The sequence below is a fragment of the Lissotriton helveticus genome, chromosome 8 (genome assembly GCF_964261635.1).
Source record: "Lissotriton helveticus chromosome 8, aLisHel1.1, whole genome shotgun sequence".
In the NCBI taxonomy this organism is placed as follows: domain Eukaryota; kingdom Metazoa; phylum Chordata; class Amphibia; order Caudata; family Salamandridae; genus Lissotriton; species Lissotriton helveticus.
In genome coordinates, this window is record NC_136069.1 from 1,297,416,368 (window position 1) to 1,297,428,817 (window position 12,450).

The 12,450-nt window shown below is 45.5% G+C and overlaps 1 protein-coding gene across 1 annotated transcript in view; it reads left to right on the forward strand.

Annotated features, from left to right (window-relative positions):
* The first annotated feature begins 491 nt into the window (after positions 1–491).
* SYTL5 (synaptotagmin like 5) overlaps positions 492–12,450 on the forward strand; it is a 684,371-nt gene continuing 672,412 nt past the window's right edge. Inside the window, exon 1 of the mRNA XM_078658261.1 lies at positions 492–669. The gene's annotated coding sequence lies outside the window, so the exon portion shown is untranslated. The remainder of the gene's footprint in view (positions 670–12,450) is intronic.

Below are 12,450 nucleotides of genomic sequence, written 5' to 3' on the forward strand. Positions count from 1 at the left end.
CACCCTGACTCCCCCCCACACTGTCCGGGGGGCTCGGCCCTGCCCGGACCCCCTCTTCCGGGGCCCCCTACCTACGCTCCCTGCCCAGGGCCACCCTGAGCCTAGAGCCGGCCCTGCTCAAGAGAAGGTGGACGCTGTACCAATCTTAAGTGCCACTGCTCCAAAGCCACGTTTCTCCCTTTCCTTTTATGTCCAATAAGTGTCCCCAATATTGGCACATGCAGACTCGGAAACACTCGTAAAGTAGTCCTTTATATGTAATGTTGTCATCTTTTACACATGATTAAGGAACCGGATGTGTTTCGAGAAACATTATTTTAGATGGAACTCGGGAAGTTGCTACCTTCAAAGTTTGCCAAATGCGACTTTCCAAGGAAGCCTCCTGCTTGTACTACACGCACAGGCTGGGCACTTGTCGCCTTTGCTGCTCATTCGCTGCTGCGGGCGCTTCCTGCTAGCGCCGCCTGCCAGCCGACTGCGACCGAAGGGCAGGGAAACATTCCACCGCGCTGCTGGGTGTGGGCAGCGAGTCAACACATCTCTGGGCGCCGGAGCTGGTTTGTCAGGTTCCAAGTCAGGGCTTTCGGGACCCGCTGGCTGGTCCCGTAACACGGACAGGGAATGGCCGGGTGAACACAAAGCGGCATTTCTCTTCCCGTTCCAGACCAGGTACGTACGTTTTCTTTACATTTCTCGCGCCAGCTCGGTCTCTGTGACTGCCGCGTTTATGTTTGTCTCAGGTGCGACATGCCCCCTGCGAGCTCTGTGAGGAAAAAAGAAGTCATTTGCGAGGGAGACGGGGGGGGTCCTATTCAGTATTGACAATGTGGTTTTTGATCGGTGTCTGAAGTTCCATAAAGTGCTTTTTCTGTAATTTTACTTAGTTTTTTCCCCCTAAATGTTGGTTAACATGAGCATGTGGCTGGAGCTTCTATTTCCTGCTTTTTCAAACAGGTGTGTCGCGCAGCCCCTTTGACCAGAAATCATCCATTTTATCGGCCAGTATGTACTGAAATCTCATGAATACCACATAGCATATGTATGTGACAAGAACGGGCTCACCAGCGAGTAAAGCTACATTTACTCCCAGGTCTTAGCACCCACCTTAAGTGTTAACTACCAGCATTCAGTGTTTGAGGACTAGGTAGTAAGTCAGTCTTCGAAATGTGGGGGCATGTGAAGGCCTGTGTTTTGGAAGGGGCAGTGTGATTACCACGGGTGGTAATTTGTTTTAACGCCACACCCAAACATTACAGCGGGGAAAAAATCCCCCTCAAAAAAGTTAACATACAGGTGGTAAAATTACCACTGCTGGCAGTTGCTATACTACCGTCTATTATTTATACTATCTCTAACAGACACGCTTAAGGGCCCAAATATTGCAAGAATTTATTGAATCTATTGCCAAAAATGAAATGGATAGAAATGACAGCCAATTTCGGCAACATCAATCTTTGTTTCCGCATGGTCACTGTGCACGCCATAAAGAAGCGCACACGTTTTGTTCTGGCGTTGTCCTGTCTGTTGCCCAGCAATTGAAAAACGTCTTCGGCCAGCAGTTCTTTTACCGTCTGGTTATAAATTGTATTGCCCGGCGATACATTGTGTCGCGGTGGTAAATTGCTGCAAAACGAATGGGAATATGTATTTAGATAACTTTATATATCTATGCTCGAGGGTAATCCCCCCTGTGGTATTTGTCCTATCACTGGGATTAATGTAAATTTGTGAAACCACCCTGTGGTTGTCGTGGGAGAGCGTAAATCTCTGCAAAAGTGAGATTTACCACGTGCGGGCCTTTTTCCTTGTTGGGTGAGGCTGTTAAAGGGACATTACAGCAGCAACCAATCACACAACGGAATAAACTGAGATGGCTCTGACTCAGTAATGCGATGGCGTGATAAAGACAAGCGTCGTTACGCCGTCGCAGATTGGATTTCAGCAGTAACAGCCCGATTTACAAGCAATGATTGCACAGGAGCTGGGAAACTCTAGGTTTCAGATGGTTCAGGGTTTTTTGTATATTAGTGAAAAATCCAGTGCCTATTCTGGTTTCCTGATTGCATTTTGTTATATGGTGTAACTGATCTGAGGAAATAATGCGTTCAAAATAAAACATAAAAAAGAGAAATGTATAGGAATTCCACTGTATTTTGTAAACCCAAAAAGCAAATAATACAGATTGGGTTCAAATATTTATGAACTATACATGTATATGTGTGTATGGGTGTATGTATGTGTTATGTGTAATGCACTGAGCTAGCCAAAAAGAAGAGGGTGTCTTTACAGGGCCAAAGGCAAAAATTCAGACATCGAGTGATAGGAAATGTAGCTGGGTTGTAGGAGTAGAAGGATACTCTAACTGTATTATGATGTTGTTTTCATAATTTGACCAGTTTTGGGGCAGTCCTGATGGATGCATGTATGTTGTTTCAGATCCTGGTTGCATAGATGGAAAAAGGCTTCTGCCTTGTTTTTCAGTTTTTTTTTACACTTCTTAGACTGAAGTCTTACACGCATGGTGTCCTGGCTGTAAATGGAGTTCTATCAGTAAAGGGGTGATTTGATCATTTCTCCAGGTCCTGTATGAGAGATGCTGCAGTGTGAAGAATGCCCTTAACCCCTTTGATGCTCATGACGAGCTCAGCTCGTCATGAGGTACACCTCTCGTACACTCATGACGAGCTGAGCTCATCATGAACCGCGGGTTTTTAAAAAACTCAGCGCACCGCGGTAAATCCTACCGCGGCTAAGGTGTTAAAGGGGCGGAGGGGCAATGTGGAGTCTAGGAGACCATATTGTTGGGCATTAGCACCATCCAGATAAGTGGGTGTGATGCCTTGAACAGCAGTTCTGAAGTCACTTTCTGGAAGAAACAGTTTCACTTTCTTTAGGAGATCGAGCTGGTAACAGGCTGTTAGTGTTTTACTGGAAATTTGTTTCATGAGTGTGAGGTTGGTGTTCAGGATTAATCCAAAATAATTTGCATTCGGTGAAATCGGGTGAGGTTCAGAGTCATCAAAGTTCATGTAATTGGGCCAGGTTGGTACTATTTCTCGACTGTCATTCTTTCCAGATTACAGGCATTCTGGCTTTCTGGGGTTACGCTTCAGGTAGGTGCTGGGCGTCCCAATCGTGAGGAGGTGCAGGCTGTGTTTGAGGCATTGTAGAGGTAGTGGTTGAGCAGAGGAGACCTTCAAGTAGAGTAATTAAATAAGAAGTGCAACAGAATTGTAAATAAATGCATCAATGACAATGAAGTGTGATATTCCCAGAAGTAACAGAAAGGATACTTCTCACATTGTATAAAGTTAACCATCTTTGTGGTTTTGCTGTACTGATTGTTGTAAAGTGCAGATGAAGTGCAGCTGCCGAATCAATTTTCGAGTAATTGTTATTAATGCTTGTGGGAGTGAGAGTGGACACTGAAGAAAAGTGGTTGCCTCAAACGTGTCAATATTTCTACAAAACAGAGGCATCATAAGTGAAATCATATGACCAGTGGTCCCTGAGAACTTAACAGGAAGCAACACAACATGACATTTGACCCCAGTGATGGGGCACAGATCTAAGAAGGTGCTAATTTGAGAAAGTTAAATACAAAGGGCCCAAGCAGTGGGTTGCAAGTGCTACAACAAGGTGCCACTAAATAGCGCACCTGATGATTTTCAGTACAAGTAGGTATCTTACTGAAGCAGAACAAAGGGCTGTTGTTGTGCTGCAGGTTAATCTACAACCAGTACGGCAATATTTTTGCTAACAATAGTTAGGCATCAATAATTAAGGCAGATTATATTTTTGTTATCAATTGCTTTTTTGTTATCAATGTTCTGACAGACAACTGTGACTTGGCCCTGTCCCCTCCTTGGTTACTAGAAACTAGTTATGTGCAAACATTAGCCATTTTGCAGATGTACGTTTAAGTGCAGTAAACAAGCAGATTTATTTGTCAGTGCAAAGCACTTAGGTAATTCACAAATGTAGGTTTTGCCTTGTAAAATTATTTACTCACACGGACGTTTGTGAGTGAGTAAATCTCCTCCACGGGGTGGGAATTGGGTGTTCCAGGTAGGAAATTCCTTGAAAGTTTTTGCACATTCACAAACTTACACATCTCTGGGTAGTCACAAACCCTTTACTGATCAACTACCTTGAAAATGGCCAGAGATTTACGCCAACTGATCAGAGATTTACTACTGTCAAGGTATAATACCTTTCCATGGTGAGGCGGTAAAGGGAGCACCCCGAAATTGGTGGGGTGTTGAGGAAGGGGTTTCACAAGGGGGAAATCATTTTTGTTGTGGAGTAAAAAAGACAAGTTAACAAGTGTAGTGCTGCATTTCAGAAAAGTTTTAAACAGGAATATAACCCTTGTATATAAAAGATATTCTTCACCGATTCGATTTTCTTCACTTTGTGCTTTTCTTCATGTTCAACAATAGCGTTATGGAGTGAACAAAAGCAGTTCGCTAGAAAAATACTTAAATGAATGAATGTAATGTGAGATCTTACTTTGTGAACTGTAAGAAAAGTCCTTTCGGATGATGTCATGGCCTGGACACACAGAATGAAATTAAGATTACAGTGGTGTCTATTCACTTCCTACCATGATGGATCCTTGCCAGTGCTTTAGCCGTGGTTCCTGCGTGCCTCTACGTGGAAAGCTGTAGTAATTGTGTACACCCGTGATACTCAAAGTACGGACCGGAGGCCACTTGTGGCCCTCTTGACCTTTACATGCAACCCCATGGTGAACAGCAGTTCGAGCATCTGTTTAGTTGCTGAGCACTAATATTCAGAAAACAATGTTAAATATACAGGGAAGCATTTATTAACCTGTAAATACAAGCTTGCATGTTTATTTAACATGTATTTAGGCCACCTCCTTACACAATCCCAGACCCCTACCACCACCCTACAGGCATCAGTGTGGCCCTCGGTCACACCACAACCTTACTTAGTGGTCCCTGAGCAAACATTTGTGAGTACCTATGGTGTACACCTTGTGTAACCTCTCCCACTTCTCTCTCGTGTATGTGAATCTACTGAAATATGTTCAGGATTTGTTTTGATCTATATTGCAAGGCACTCCTAGCATGCCAATATAACCTGATCACACTCATAGAGTTTATAATACATGCCAACTGACAAAAAAGCTGACACCGGATGTCTTAACACAAATCAACTTTTTCAGCCGAAAGGAGGAAATCATCATAGTGGTAAGACGGGTGGAACTGATCGTGTTTTGAAGTTTGTTTCCAGTGCTATTTCAAGATGTGTCTTCCCTGACCCTGGCCAAACATAAATCACTAACAAGCATTTGCAATACAATAGGTCTCGCATTTGTCGGAGTTAGGGCTATTGGCTTTGTAAATGACAATGTCTTTTATCTGTGTGGTTTGGTTTGCAGTGTAGTGGACATATTAAAAGAGACACAGCTGCAGCACTGCCTAGAGGATTTAGAATGAGGAATTACCACTGGGACCACAGAAGCATCTGCAGCACTGCCTTGAGGGCTAAGAATGAGGAATTAGAACTGGGAACAGAGATGCAGCTGCTTCATTACATAGAGGACTAAGAAATAGAAATTATCACTGGGAACAGAGACACAGCTACTACATTTGTGACCAGATAAAGAACAAGATTTACAGCCCTGTTTACTGAAACAGAGCAACAGAACTCCGAGTAAGTGAAACATAATTAATGCTAAAAACAAAAGATTGGGTGAAAGGGAGTTAGCAAGTAATGTCACATTTCTAACATTCTAACTTTGTGACTGCTCAACTCGATCTTCAGTGACACAGACTTTGCAGATCATAAGTGAAAGCTAAGGTGCCAAGGGGAGACCATACAGAGAAACAGTGGGTGGGAGGGGAGAGCAGCAACACTGATCAGCTGCTCACGTTTGCAACATTTCCAGAACACGAGGCAGGCAATCGGAACAAATAGTGCGCGATACAGACTGAAATGGACTGAAGTGAAATTATTATTATTATTATTATTATTATTAAGCGTTCTTATATAGCGCTCGATTACCCGTAGGCATCTCGGCGCTTGCCTTGGGAACCCGTCCTGGTTTTTCCCTGTGAGATACCCGTACTGGGCATCCCCACAGTGAAAGCCAGGAATCCCACCGGGGGGGGGGGCCGTAGTGGAGATTAAGCAAGCTAATGTCCAGAGCTGCAGAGTGTGAACCTGTGACTCGAGTAGGCACCGAAACGAGAATTATCGAGTCCGTGGATATTTGGGCTCAAGACCCTGCCGCGTCGGTAATTGAACCCTGGTCCCGGGTCTGACCTCTGCTTCAGGGTCTGCCGCCTCTAACCAGTGAGCCACACTTCTCCACAATGAGAAATGAGCCCTATAACAGGGCGAGTCGCTATGGGACGGAATGACAGACCAAAAAGAGAGACGAATGGGCACAATTTACCAATCGAAAGTAAGGAATTTAGAAAGACACCTGTAACAGCCAATGATAAGCGATGGGCTGACTTGAAGCCCATGTACTGAATACACCATGCCTCACAGAGCAGTACATGTGCTCTGCTAGGCTCAACCTAAAATAGCCTCTGACTGCTTTCGGGACCACAAAATCCCCTAACAGTGAGGATTAGTTACACTACTGCTATATACAAGGAAAAGCCAACCCGGATTACTACACATGAAGAGGCTGTTGCGCTGTTTGGCCTGGATGAAGATCCATGTCTCATGGATGAACAGTTGGATTGGTTTTGCTCAGGGAGGAGAAGATGGCAAACAAGGAAAGAGAGAAGACGTGAAGCTTGCAAAAAAAACAAGAGTCATCCCCTTTCCTCAAGAGGGAAATAGCTGCACTCCCTGATCACCTGACCCACTATGACCAAAGAAAGCCTGAGTAGACTTTTGCTGGGAGGGCCATCTTATGACACTCCATAGACAGGGTCACCCAGAGGGGAGCAGAAGGATGTAAAAGTACAGAAGGCTCACCGGGTCAAAGCAGAAGCAAGGAACAGCTCACATGGGCCATCAGAAGCTAGCCCTAACATTGAAGATAGTTTCAGAGTGCTCATTGGCTTGTATCCATTATGTTGTCTTTCTTTAGTTTAATGATTGTTGTTGTTATATTCTTTATTTTCCAAGGAGCAGATTGCTTATCACTAGACTGTAGTACAGTGCTGAGCGTAGCTTCCTTTGACCCTATCCTGCACCTAGAGCGAGACAATCAAGTGCAAAGACCACGTCTGCCCTGCCTATAGCTACTCAATCCACTGTACAGACGTTGACACTAGCTACATTGAATGTTCAGGGTGTCAGTTCCCCTGTCAAGAGGAAGTCAGTTTCACAATGGATATCCATGAAGAGAATTTTCATTGCTGTTCTTTGCAAGACTCATATGCTAGCCACACAAAGAGGCAGCTCATGATATTTCATAATGGGGAAGGTGATTACACAAGTTTCTCTCATGTACACCGGTCACTTTTCTGGATTGACTACATCTTCGTCTCTCCAATAGTTCTCCCCTGGGTGGACTCCTTGACAAAACGTACACAGGAGCTCTCAGGTCATGCCCAAGTCACTATGTCAATGAACATAGTGCCCTTGGATGATCTTTCTCTTAAATTGTGGTCAATGAATGAAATAGTATTCCGGGATGCAGTCCTACAGGAGAAAATAGAGAGGGGGTAACAAACTATTTTCATGAAAATGAGATGGAATAGTTCTTGTGGGCCATCCTCAATGATGCTGCTATGGCAGTCATAGGTAAAGATTTTTATTAGGCACACCTCCGTTTTCTTACGGCTCGCCCAGACCCAGTTAGAAGCAGAAATAGCTAAGCTAGAAACAGACTTAAAACTAAACTTTGTCTTAAAACCCAACGGTCCCTGAGGAGAGCCAGAGGAGAGCTAGAAGCTGACCTTGTCAAAGATGCTGCACACAAACTGTTAGAGGAGACACACAAATTCTACGAGCGAGGCGACAATGTGGACCAGCCACATGCTCATAAAATGTGTGCTCATAGAATGAGGAACCACATCCAAACTGTGTTAGGCTCACAGGGTTACCCCAATCAACTGATTGAGGGATCCTGGAGACATTTACGGAATACTACTCCATGCTCTACATCTGGGACAATTGTCCAGAGGACGCACAAGATGATAATTTAGAGAAGGTCTCTATGTCAGACCTCGACCCGGACATTAGGGAGAACTTGGAAAGGGCGATAACAGAGGAGGAAATTCTTCTGACTACCAAATCCCTACCAAATAACAAGTCCCCTGACCCAGGCGGTTTCCCAGATTCCTTTTACAAAGCCTTTGATGTCCTTTTGCCCCACATTTGATGAAAGTTTTAGCTCATTTCTGGCTACCCAAGAGGTAACACCCACGATGATGGAATCCTTCCTCAAACTCATACTTAAGCGACAGAGATCCCTGACTGGGTGGATTGTACGGTCTGATCGCACATTTGAATAGAGATGTTAAACTTTTTTTTTTAATATGGGCTTGTTGCTTGGGGGAGGTCTGGTCATGGTAGGTATCACTGTTCTTGGCAGGTTATGTAAGGAATAGACAATGGGAGACAATATTAGAATGGACCTCGACGTGGTTGACAAGGCAACGTTACTGACATGGAGGTAGTTCTTCACTCACTTGAAGCAGAGAAAGCCTTTGACCGTGTTGACTGGACATTTCTCACAAAGATCCTTGATAAGACATCCCTGGGATCACAGGTGAAGGTTTTTAAACTAGCCACCTATGCCTGACCCTCAGCGTAAATCTGGGTGCACTCCTGCCTTTCTGAGTCGATCCCTCTAACAAGGGGTACGCAATGAGACTGCTCCTCTTACCCCTGATTTTCTCCCTCGCCATGGAACCCCTTTGCCATACAGTTATGGCTAACCTTTGATTACGGGCTTACTGACCAAACAGACCAGTGAAAATAGCCCTCTTTCCAGATGACGTTTTATGTTTCCTGACTAATCCAGTGAGGGCAATACCTGCACTCTTAAACGAGCTAGAGCACTTTCACCAATTGGTGGGATACCGTATGAACTGTAAAAAGTCAATGGCCATGAAAATAGGTGGGAGCAAGTGAGCCCTTGAGAAAACTCACAGAGAGGGGTCCAAAACTTGAGAGGGATGATCCCACCTTCTGTTGATAAGGTATTCACAAGCAACATCCTGCCCCTTCTGGATGTCTTGTTCAAATATTTACATAGATGAGGTAGATCTGAGACCTCCAGGGTGGGCAGGATAAACTGTGTAAAGAAAAGATACATTTTCTGCCAAGACTGCTGTAGCTTTTTCATTCTCCCCCACGACCCCAGTCCCCGGGTCCCCCAGATACCTAAAAACATATCAACAGGAAGATGTCTGACTGATCCCTGCTGATGAGGCCATAAGAGTGGGGGGCGGAGTTTCTGATGTAGAACTATATGTCAACACGGCCCAGATCTCCTTGGTTTTTGTGCGTTTGTCTCTGTATGCAGAGGCGAGCCCTGCTGCAGGTTGGAGCAAGAATAAAGCCCAGTACCCCTCCACCACCTGCTCTGGTTCCCTCTGCGTGCCAGAGCTTCTACCCTCACACTGAGATGGTCCACAAGAGGGACCTTGCACTACTGGTCAAAGGCCTAGAGGATGAAGGAGATTACCCTCTCCCTTAAACTCTATTTTGGGAACCTGTATTTTCCTCCAGAGATAATGGACAAACTTTACTGGTTGTGGTGTGAGGAGAAAATGCTCTGCCTAGGTCAGCTATACTCAGGGGGTTACCCAAGACTCGAGACCAGTGTGGCAATGATTTTTTACTGGGTCCAAGAGACCTATCCCAAATCACACAACTCTTACATTGGGCAGGACAACCGGATGTGTAGGCTCAGGGCACACGTGACACCACGAAAATTGAAGACATGTTCACGAAGGGAGAAACAATCAGAATGCTATCTCGACTGTACAGAGTGCTGTAGAGTTAGATCCCAGTACCATAGCTTCCATACACGCAAAACTGGGCAGAAGACCTCAACCTAGACCTGACCAAAGGGGGCAGGACACTTGTATGGAGACAGGCTACAAGGTATTCTCTTTGCCTCCAGTACAGGGTTAATACCTTCAAAATCATGCTACAATGGTGCATAACACCTATTCACCTCAGGGTCATAGGTAATGCTTCTGACATTTGCTGGAGGGGCTGTGGGACGAGAGAGACATACCTACATATGTGGTGGGGTGCCCGCTAACACAACAACAGTTCTGGGTTCAGGTGATGGGAGTGTGAGAAAAATAACCAGTCTGAATCTCCTCATGCAGCTAGGTCTGTCCTGCTTAGCCTGATCGATGATGTGGGGTTGTCCCCGCTCTCAGACTCGACGGCCAGACTGACTACTCCATTACTCTTAGCCAACCGCCTTGTGGTGGCACAGCATTGGCAAACATCTACCCCATTGACTCTTGCCATGTGGTGGACTAAGGTTTGGACTCTCCATGCTATGGAAAGGCTGACTTCCCTGGTGCCGGACACAATGCTGAAATTCAAGAAAATATGGATCCCATTCCATATGTCAAACATAGTCGAGGGAGCCTTTGCCCACCCGGATAGATGTGATTTCTGTTAGAGGGAGCCACAGTGGTGGCTGAACTGGGACACTAAACGGGAGAAATTTTGGAAGGGTGAATGAACTAATGCTTGGGTTACGACGAGAGCTTTAAGTGAGATGAAAAAACAGGGGGGTCTCTCATAGGGGCGTGACCAATGTAATTAGGGGGATGGCCTAAAACAATTAAGCTAAAAATGTGCACTTAGCATAGCGTGATGCCCCACTGGTATTTTGCTGGTTCTGTCCATGTATCCATCTAATTAACACGACAATTAACATTACATCTACAACAAGCCAGAACTATTGGCTTTGTATATGGTTGTAAATGCATAAGATAAATAAGCAACAGCTATTAATTACTTACTGGTATATAATATTGAAAATGCTTCCATTCTTGTGTTCGAGCCTGATATCGCCTCAACATCCTGTGATTCAAAACATGAATATGTGCTTGTGTAATGTAACTGCTCCTCATGTTTGCTCGAAGCTTGCGCTATATAATACTGAAAAATGAGTTGCTTTGAAGCTACATCAAAAGCAGTGACGGATGGTACTATCGCAGAGTTAAGCTTTTCCTTCCACCCTGAAGGTAAAAATGGAGAGAAGGGGCCGTTTCGGCACCTGCTTTTAAGAACTGCCAAAGTTGAGCACCGGCAGAACCAGGCCCACTTAAAGCCCTAGTTATGACAGGGAGGGCAAGTGGGATCTGAGCCAAGAACATGCCGACCTACTGTTGAGGATTGCCTTATCCTTGAAATGCGGATTGTGCGATAGCATTTACACTTTCTTATGAAATACAGTACCTGGGAATTGAAAATGTTAAATCAAGTTGTTAAAAACGGTTGTATGACGTTACCCCTCATGCATTTACCCCGCATGCTTTTACTCTGTAGTTTTTACTCTGTAAAATCTTTTACAACACAGGGCTTTACAACGCACTCCATTACAAAGCATTCCCCTTTACAACGCAATTACTATTCTAACTCCAGGGAGGCGTTACTTTGGGGAATGATTTGTAACAGTTTGCGGTGTAAAGCCCTGTGTTGTAAAAGTTTTTGTGGAGTAAAAAATGCATGGTAAAGACATGCGAAGTAAAAAACGTGGGCTAAAGGATGTTTCTAATTAAAAACATATTACGACTCCTGGTGGCCGACCGCATTGGGTACCGCTCCAACACCCACCGACCACGCACGCAACCTAGGGGTCATCCTCGACTCCACCCTCTCCATGACTAAACAGGTCAACGCTGTCTCCTCCTCCTGTTTCAAAACCCTCTGCATGCTCCGTAGGATCTACAAGTGGATCCCCAAGTGGATCCCCACTGAAACGAGAAGAACATTCACCCAGGCCCTTGTCAGCGGCAGGTTGGACTACAGAAACGCCCTCTACGCAGGAGCCTCGGCCAAACTCCTGAGATGGCTCCAACATATCCGGAACGCCTCTGCACGCCTGGTCCTAGACATCCCTCGCCGCAGCCACATCACACCCCACCTGAGAGACCAGCACTGGCTCCCGGTCAACAAGAGGATGACCTTCAAGCTCCTCACCCACGCACACAAGGCACTCCACAACACCGGACCAACGTACCTCAACAGACGACTCAGCTTCTACACTCCCACCGGCCAGCTCCGCCCCGCCAACCTTGCCCTCGCTACAGTCCCCCGCTTCCGAAGAGCGACCTCAGGCGGCAGATCGTTCTCCCACCTCGCCGCCAAGACCTGGAACACCCTCCCCATCCACATACGGCAGACACAAGACCTGCTGACCTTCAGAAAACTCCTCAAGACCTGGCTTTTCGAGCAGTAGCAGCATTCCCCACCCCAGCGCCTTGAGACCCTCACGGGTGAGTAGTGCGCTTTACAAATGATATGATTGAT